This window comes from Oryctolagus cuniculus, chromosome 6 (genome assembly GCF_964237555.1).
Source record: "Oryctolagus cuniculus chromosome 6, mOryCun1.1, whole genome shotgun sequence".
NCBI classification, from domain to species: Eukaryota; Metazoa; Chordata; class Mammalia; order Lagomorpha; family Leporidae; genus Oryctolagus; species Oryctolagus cuniculus.
Genome location: NC_091437.1, coordinates 133022683 through 133031354, shown reverse-complemented (window position 1 = coordinate 133031354; position 8672 = coordinate 133022683). Strand labels below are relative to the sequence as shown.

At 41.0% G+C, this 8672-nt stretch overlaps 1 long non-coding RNA gene across 1 annotated transcript in view; it reads right to left on the bottom strand.

The window, feature by feature from the left end:
* Positions 1–1975: 1975 nt before the first annotated feature.
* The window catches only part of LOC127490753 (uncharacterized), a 55642-nt gene continuing 48945 nt past the window's right edge, over positions 1976–8672 (bottom strand). The window contains exons 2-3 of the long non-coding RNA XR_007919143.2: positions 2529–2615; positions 1976–2074 (exon numbers count right to left, since the gene is read on the bottom strand). This is a non-coding gene — a long non-coding RNA (uncharacterized lncRNA). The remainder of the gene's footprint in view (positions 2075–2528; positions 2616–8672) is intronic.

Genomic DNA, 8672 nt, shown 5'->3' with positions numbered 1-8672 from the left:
AAGATGCCCTTTATCTAAATCTTCTTCTAGTTTCTCAGTCTTGTATCTTTCTCATTTCAGTCCATTCTTCTTGATTTTGAAAATATAGGAGAATAAATTATTGATGTAGCTAATCCTTTGCTTATCTTGGGCTGTAACGAAAGCCTGAACTCATTAAATGGATTATGGTGGGCGATTCAGAAGACAGTTGGATTTGGGGAAGTGGAGGGAGTGTTGATTCCTCCTGACTGGGGGGAGGAGACCTACAGATCTTTAAATACTAAACCCATATTAATGATCTAAATTTAACTCCATCAACTGTCCCGCCTCATTCTGTCCAGCTTAGGTATTTAACAAACCTTTTTTTCCCCTGAGAATATGCTTGCAGCTTTACATACATCATATCAGTTTCTGATAAAAATATTTCCATAAGTCTATGCTTGGCTTTTATCATAAGATAACATGAAAAGCTTAAAAATTCAACATTACAACCTGTGACAGCCCCTATATTCATCACATCATGTCTGACTAAATAATGGGAAGGCTTTGTCACTGAAGATACAAGACAGCAAACTCCTTTTTGTGCTCATCCCTGAGGACACTGTTTTTATCATTATTGAAGGCCCTTTCGACCAAGTGACCATTGCAAATTAAAAATCAAGATATGTCTCAGCAGGCTTAAAATAAATTATCTTTGGTTGTATAGAGAAATAGGCAATAAGGATCACACAGTCTTCTTCAAATCCTACAAACCTATATAAATCTCGCTGCCCAGAGTAATTCATAAAAATCAAGTACTCTACAGTGATCAGCACGCTGAAATTTAGCCACTAGAGGGCAGTCAAAGAGTGGCTCATGGAATTCAATGTATCCAGACTTGACATGATTATTGAATTCTTTCAAGTAAGCTTCCGTCACTATAAATCCTATGCATTTATCATTTCATTTCTGAATTCTGGATTCATGTTTCCATTACAACAATTTTCACCGTACACAGTGCTCATTAAATTAATGAGGATCTGAAATTTGTGAAGTTTTATTAGCTGGATCGTCTTGAAATTAATGTGGTCTAACTGGCTTTTTTAAAAACTGTAGCAAAACAGAGAATGAAATTTTTTCTGTATCTGTGAAAAATCTGCATATAATTTAGAATGTTGGATGAAGGATTTTTCTTGAGTGTGAGGGAGCATAAATTGGAGTTGGCAGATACACAAAGACAAGTAAATCACATAATGTTTAGTGAGAGTCAGCAGAAAAGACACAATCTTGGTTTCAATTTTCCCAGTTATTCAAGGTACTAGATCCCCTTTCAAAACTGCAGGATGCAAATGCCCTTTTGGGGAGAACTTCCGGTACTTTCAGTGGCAAATTGTATAGAAATAGGCAGTTTTGTAACATCGTAGCCTCAAGTTACACCTAATGTACATTCAGTCTTCTCCCAGGAAGTGGCAAACCAGTTCAGTTTTAGAATCAAGAACTTTAAATGAAGATGATACAAAAATTAGTTTTCAAACCGGATGAGAGTTCAAGAGTGATGTTTTCAAATTTTTCCATAAAGCTTTCCTATGTTAATTACAACAGAAAGCAGCAGTATATTACTATTTGATTCAATCCAGCAAATGATTTATTACCACTGTCCACCACCACTATGCCTATCATGAAAGGGAGGAGAATAGAACATGACCAATGACTATTGTGGAGGTTGTAGGAGATGCGCCTTTCCTGCCTTAATGGGATGGGGGGTTCTTAAAGTATAAATATCCCCAGACCAGCAGCACCAGTATCACCTGGGCACTTATTAGAAATGCAAATCAGTAACACTGCAGGTGGCGCCCAGCGATGTGTGTTTTAAAATCCCTCCAGGTGACTCCAAGTCACTGCCACTTGGCAGGTAGGTTGATCTACCCAGAACTGGGCTTGTGTATGAGTTAGCTTTTCATTACTGCAATGATACACCCTTAGAAACTAATTTCATAAAAGGGAAAGATTTTCCAGCTTACAGTTTTGGAGGTTCACAATCCAAGCTCCATTGCTCTGGCATCTGGTGAGGGCAGCGGATGGCACAAAATGTGCAGAGAAAGGATCACCTGGCGAGCTAAGAAGCAGAAAGAGCAGCTGGGCCTAACTCTCAGGCTTTTATAACCAAACCTCTCGCGAGAACTACCTCCCAAGAGCATGCCTGCAGCAACGGAAGGCCCACCTCCTAAACACCATAGCTGGGTCACTTCCACCCTCCTGGTACTATCACCTTATGACTTGTGCTTTAAATGTCTGCATGAGTTTAGGAGCCATTTACAATTCCAATCATAGCAGCAGGTGTGGCCCATGAAGGGCGCTAGCTGCAGGCAGGGAGCCTAACTCCTCAGCGGCTTCTCTTGGGACAGGCTCCTTCCAGGCATTTGGGGATTCTGATTGTGCTGTTAGTATCCCTTTGGGAATTTTGACTGTGATGTTAGTATCTCATTGGTCTGCAGGTGTCAGCCGTATTTTCCAACCCAGCTCTCTCAATATAAAGGTAATATTTTAACTTATATCAACCTTATTCTCACCTTACTTTTCAGGTCATCCAGAATCCAGGCAGGGAAGAGAAGTTGTGTTTAATGGATCCCCTTGAAGACTCTAGTGAAATTCAGGATCTGGCAAAGGAAATGGATTTACACAGAACAGGTTTCAATCAGGAAATCCCCCAGTCATCACACAATGACCATCTCTAAAGAGCCCACCTGTCTCTTTGTGATATAAAAAGTTATCTTTTTTTTTCCTGAAGTTTTTCCGTATTTGCTTTTCTTGATCTCAGAAATAATCTGCTCCACATAACAAAATTAGAAATTTTGTAAGAAAAACAAGCCGTTCTCATATCTCTTACTTTACAGAATGTATTCCCCAGAATGTTTTAAGAGAACTTAGAGGATGGATCCACTTAATATTCACATATGTGTTTTGTAAATCGAAAACTCAGGGTTTTTCGCTACATAGTGCACAATTTGCACTATAAAGAAAGTTCAAGCCTGACTTGTAGTTGAAAATGATAATTTCTGCCCCTCTTAACTTTATCAGTCCCTGATGGCATGATTTCAATTTCTTTTCCTTGTCTGCTAGTCATCACAGATGCCTTTTCTTTGAGTGATCAGAGAACCTTGCCAGACATTTCTTGATGATCCATGTCCCATTTTTCTCAAGTTCATTGTGACGAGGTAGCATCTTACTCTCGCTCCTATTTTCTGTACCACAGTAGATGGTACATATATATGTGTGTTGATTGTAACACGGATTTCTGGAGGGAGCCCTTATATAGTGATCAAGATGCTTGGGATGCCCCATTCCACATCAGAGTGCCTGGGTTCAAGTCTTGGCTCTGTTCGTGATTCCAACTTCTTGCTAATGTGCACCATGAGAGGTAGCAGGTGATGGCTTAAGTACTTGGGACCCTGCCACCAAATTGAGTTCCTAGCTCCTTGTGTTGGCCTGGGCTAGTCCTTGCTATTGGAGGTATTTGGTAGTGAACAAGTAGATGGGAGATCTTTGTATCTCTCTTTGTCTGTCTCTCTATGTCTCTGCCTTTAACAAATAAAAACCATTTTTTTCCTTACGTATCATTAACATTTTTATTTCTGAGTAAGAAATGATGCAAATTTTCATTATAAATTTTTTACATACTCTGGCTATGAAATTTAAATTCATTCACTGATTTAACCTTTGAATCATTTAAAAAGTCTCCAAGAGACAGGAAGTAAATTGGTGGTTGCCTAGGGTTGGAGAAGTTGAGGAAAAAGGATATGGTTTGGGGGCTGTATGTGGGTGGTGGTATAAATATTCTAAAATTGTGGTGATGGTTAAATAACATGGTGAATATGCCAAGAACTATTGATTTCTACATTGTATATGAGTGAATCATGGGATTTGTAAAATATATTTCAACAAAGATCTCGTTTTTTAAAAATCTCACGATAAATTCCAGAGTGATATAGAGATAAGAGAGAGAATGAAGTGAGATAGTTTAGATATCTTGACATCAATGCTAATAGGTTTGTCTTAATAACCTATGAAAGTTTACAGAACAGGAAAGAGTTTGAAAAATTTGTATGAAAACCCATATTAAAATCTTTTCTCCTTTTCCGTTTTCCACAGATATATATGAAGTAGACTCAGTCTTGCTTTTTTAAGGAAGTTCTGCAAAAATTGATTTTTCACTTGGGATGGAAGCCTTGGGGACATGTTTTCAACTCTTCTAAAAGTCAAGAAGTGGGGCCGGTGCTGTGCCTTAGCGGGTAAAGTTGCCACCTTCAGTGTCAGCATCCCATATGGGGACCAGGTTGAGTCCTGGCTGCTCCACATCTGATCCAACTCTCTGCTATGGCATGGGAAAGCAGTGGAAGATGGCCCAAGTCCTTGGGCCTCTGTTCCCACAGAGGAGACCTGGAGGAAGTTATTGGCTCCTGGCTTGGGATCATCTCAGCTCCAGCCATTGTGGCCATTTGGGGAGTGAACCAGCGGATGGAAGACCTCTCTCTCTCTCTCTTTCTCTTTCTCTCTCTCTGCCTCTTTGTAACTCTACCTTTAAAATAAATAAATAAATAAATAAATCTTTAAAAAAAAGTCAAGAAGTAGGGGCCAGTGCTGTGGTGTAGCAGGTAAAGCCGCCTGCAGTGTTGGCATCCCATATAGGCACCAGTTCAAGTCCCAGCTTCTCCACTTCCACTCCAGCTCTCAGCTATGGCCTGGGAAAGCAGCAGAAAAAGGCCCAAGTCCTTGGGCCTCTGCACCCTTGTGGAAGACCTGGAGGAAGCTCCTGGCTCCTGGCTACAGATCAGCACAGCTCCGACTGTTGTGGCCATTTGGGGAGTGAATCAGAGGATGGAAGATTTCTCTCTCTCTCTCTCTCTCTCTCTCTCTCCCTCCCTCCCTCCCTCTCTGTAACACTCAAATAAATAAATCTTTAAAAAAAGTCAAGAACTAGAACAGTGGCTAACAAATAACTAATGATCTATTCCTATTAACACTGGTTATCATTTATGATTTGTTATCCTTGTTTTATAGGTGAAGCGGCTGAGGCATAAAGATGTTAACTCTGAAGCAATTCTTACCAGGAGTGCCAGTGCCAGTTGCAAAGAGTCTATTCCCAGAACTTAAGCTGCTAAGGATCAGGCTTTGCTGCTTCCAGCAAGTAGTAGATACTTCTAGGAAGAAGGCTTGCCCTTTACCAGGGCACATTCCCTGGCCAGATAGAAAAATAATGCAGCACTGAACTGTCTGCTAGGATGGAAACATAAACATTAAAAAACCCAGAAGTTACGACAAAATATTGGATTAGACTAGGTTCAAATCCCAGCTCCTTAAGAAGCTCAGCCAATACGAGCTTCGTTCCTAGGTGGTAAATCCCACATCATCCTGTCCACCTATAGGAGCTGATGAGGATTAACATCAGTGACTTCTTTTTTATTTATTTATTTATTTATTTTGACAGGCAGAGTGGACAGTGAGAGAGAGAGACAGAGAGAAAGGTCTTCCTTTGCTGTTGGTTCACCCTCCAATGGCCGACGTGGCCGGCGCACCGCGCTGATCCGATGGCAGGAGCCAGGTGCTTCTCCTGGTCTCCCATGGGGTGCAGGGCCCAAGCACTTGGGCCATCCTCCACTGCACTCCCTGGCCACAGCAGAGAGCTGGCCTGGAAGAGGGGCAACTGGGACAGAATCCGGTGCCCCGACACATCAGTGACTTCTATGGAAGTGTCTGGCTCCCTGTAGAAACCCAGTAAATGTGTGATTTATTCCGTGAATACAAAGTGCATATTTTGCCAATTGTACATGTCCTCTTTTATTTACATACAATCGTTTATGATAGAAATTCAGAGAGTTTTCTGAATGTTATCTTATTACTCATAGTTCAGCTGCAAACTCTCAACAGATAAATGTCTGTAAATTTTGTAAGATTGGAGGAAATAGTATAGAAAAAGGACAAACAATAAAATCAAACAAGAAGTCATCCTATTTTAGTGTTCCATGTGGTAAGGTGGTATTTCTAGTGGTAGCACTCCAGTTTTTGTGACTCAATTCATTCAGCATACTTATTCTATGCTCTCCTCAGTGTCTGATGTGTGTCCAGAACTAGAGATGGAGCAGGTCCCTCCTAGAGTTCACCTTTTAGGAGTAGGGGAGAAACAAAGACAATAAACAAATAAAATGAACAAATGAAGTAGAGAAAACCTGATAATGATGAGTGTTCATGGGTTAGAGCAATGGTTTGTTTTATAGTGGGGTTAAAACCAACCCTTGGGGCTCATTTTCCCGACCCTAAAAGATACTTCCACACTTTTAAACTGTAATCTTGCCACAGAAATGTTTACCAGATTGCCACAGAGACTCTTGACTCAAGTAAGTTCTTTATCATCAGAGGACTACATATCAATGCTCATTAGTTTTTGCACAGTGCTTTGCAGAGCCCACAGCACCCTAGGGTGTGTGCACTGATAGAACCTCCTGATCTTATTTTTGTTCAAAGAGAAGGTGTTGAATTTATTTATTTATTAAAAAAGATTTATTTATAAGAAATACAGAGTTACAGAGAGAGAGAGAGAGAGCTCTTCCATCTGCTGGTTCAGTCCCCAGATGGCTGCAATGGCCAGAGCTGAGCTGATCTGAAACCAGGAGCCAGGAGCTTCTTCTGGGTCTCCCACTCAGGTGCAGGGGCCCAAGGATTGGGCCATCTTCTACTGCTTTCCCAGGCCACAGCAGAGAGCTGGATAAGACGTGGAGCAGCCAGGATGCAACCTGGCACCCATATGGGATGCTGGCACTGTAGGCCAGGGCTTTAACCCACTGTGCCACAGCAGCAGCCACAAGGTGTTGAATTTAGTACTCTCCCAATTGTACCTACTGAGCAACTAGTATCACAGCCAAGCAAAACATGTTAGATAAGAAAGCCTTATTAAATAAAGCACTCACTTCTCTGGTGTTGCTAGGTAAAATGTGTTCCTGTGCGCCTACTCCTTGTCATTTTCTGAATGAGGACTTGTATCTCTGAGCAAGGAATTCTAGCTGACTTTATCCCTGTCTCCCTCAGTATAGGTCTTTAAATCTACTGGGAACTCAGTGTTCATTGCGTTAAATTAAATATTGAAGAGAGATGATTTACAGATCACACAAAAGACAAGATAGTGCTCAATGAAAGAAAACCTTCAAGATATTGAAAGAGCAAAATGAACATCATGTTATTTGAATGTAGAAAGTGTCTTCTCTGGCAGATTGGATAAAATAATTCAATCTATTTTATGAGGTTTTCTATTCCTAAAGTGTTAATTGACCTCTTAGGTTGTCTAGAAATTTCTAGACCAGCTAATTACTGAGATGAAATCTTCGCATAGGCATGTAGTATGCAAAACTGCAAACGAAACTAGCATTTTATCTTTCTTAGTGCTGTCACAATGCACCAAGAAAGCGCTTCGTAGTTTGGTTACAGTTGCTTTTTAGTTCTGCCTATCAATGGCATAACATATGTGAACTTGATCTTTCTTGGCAACTTGCTTTGCAGTTAAGCAGTCCTGGCTTTTGTTCATTTTCCTTTTTCTCTAACATAGTTTTAACCATGTACTGAAATGCACTAAAATGATATGTAAGCACTGTCTTTAATTAATTGTGCTTACAGCTAGCATCTGGAAAATATAGTAGAACATCTGCTTTGCATAGAGCCACCTAAGGATTATTAAAATCTGGTTTTCAAAGTCCTTTTACATTGTAAGTATCATGTGTTAGCCACATTCACACACAAATGATTTGAAAAGAAATTAAGCAAAATGGCCTTAGTTCAGTACTTTAAAGAAACAATCAAGATGCAAGATTGTATTTCATTTTTATTCTCCAAATCAGGAAACCTGTTCTTTTCTTGATTAGTCTAGGTGGGGTGTGAAGGTGCAAGGGTGGTGGGAAAGCAATCTGCAGAGTGCTGAATGGATGTTGGTTCCCTAAATACGATACAACATACATTTTTAAATAAGCACTAAATGAAGGCGAGGGAAGCTTCACCATCCAGTTGGAAACGTTTACTACTCCTTGTACTACATTTGGAACTTTTACTCCTAATCCACTTAAGAGTATGCAATTACTGGGGCCGGTGCTGTGATGCAGCAGGTTAAAGCCCTGGCCTGAAGCGCTGGCATCCCATATGGCTGCCAGTTCTTGTCCCGGCTGCTCCTCTTCCAATCTAGCTCTCTGCTATGGCCTGGGAAGGCAGTGGAGGATGGCCCAGGTCCTTGGGCCCCTGTACCCATGTGGAAGACCCAGAAGAAACTCCTGGCTTCTGCCTTCGGATAGGTGCAGCTCTGGCTGTTGTGGCCATCTGAGGGTGAACCAGCAGATAGAAGACCTCTCTCTCTGTCTCTCTTTCTGTAACTCTGTCTTTCAAATAAATAAATACATCTTTAAAAAATAGTATGCAATTAATTAGTTCTGTTTTATGACAAAGTCCATTTCACAAACATACCTTTTTTTGATTTACATTATCTTTTTTTTTTTTTTTTTTTTTGACAGGCAGAGTGGACAGTGAGAGGGAGAGAGACAGAGAGAAAGGTCTTCCTTTTGCCGTTGGTTCACCCTCCAATGGCCGCCACGGCCGGCGCGCTGATCCGAAGCCAGGAGCCAGGTATTTATCCTGGTCTCCCATAGGGTGCAGGGCCCAAGGACTTGGGCCATCCTCCACTG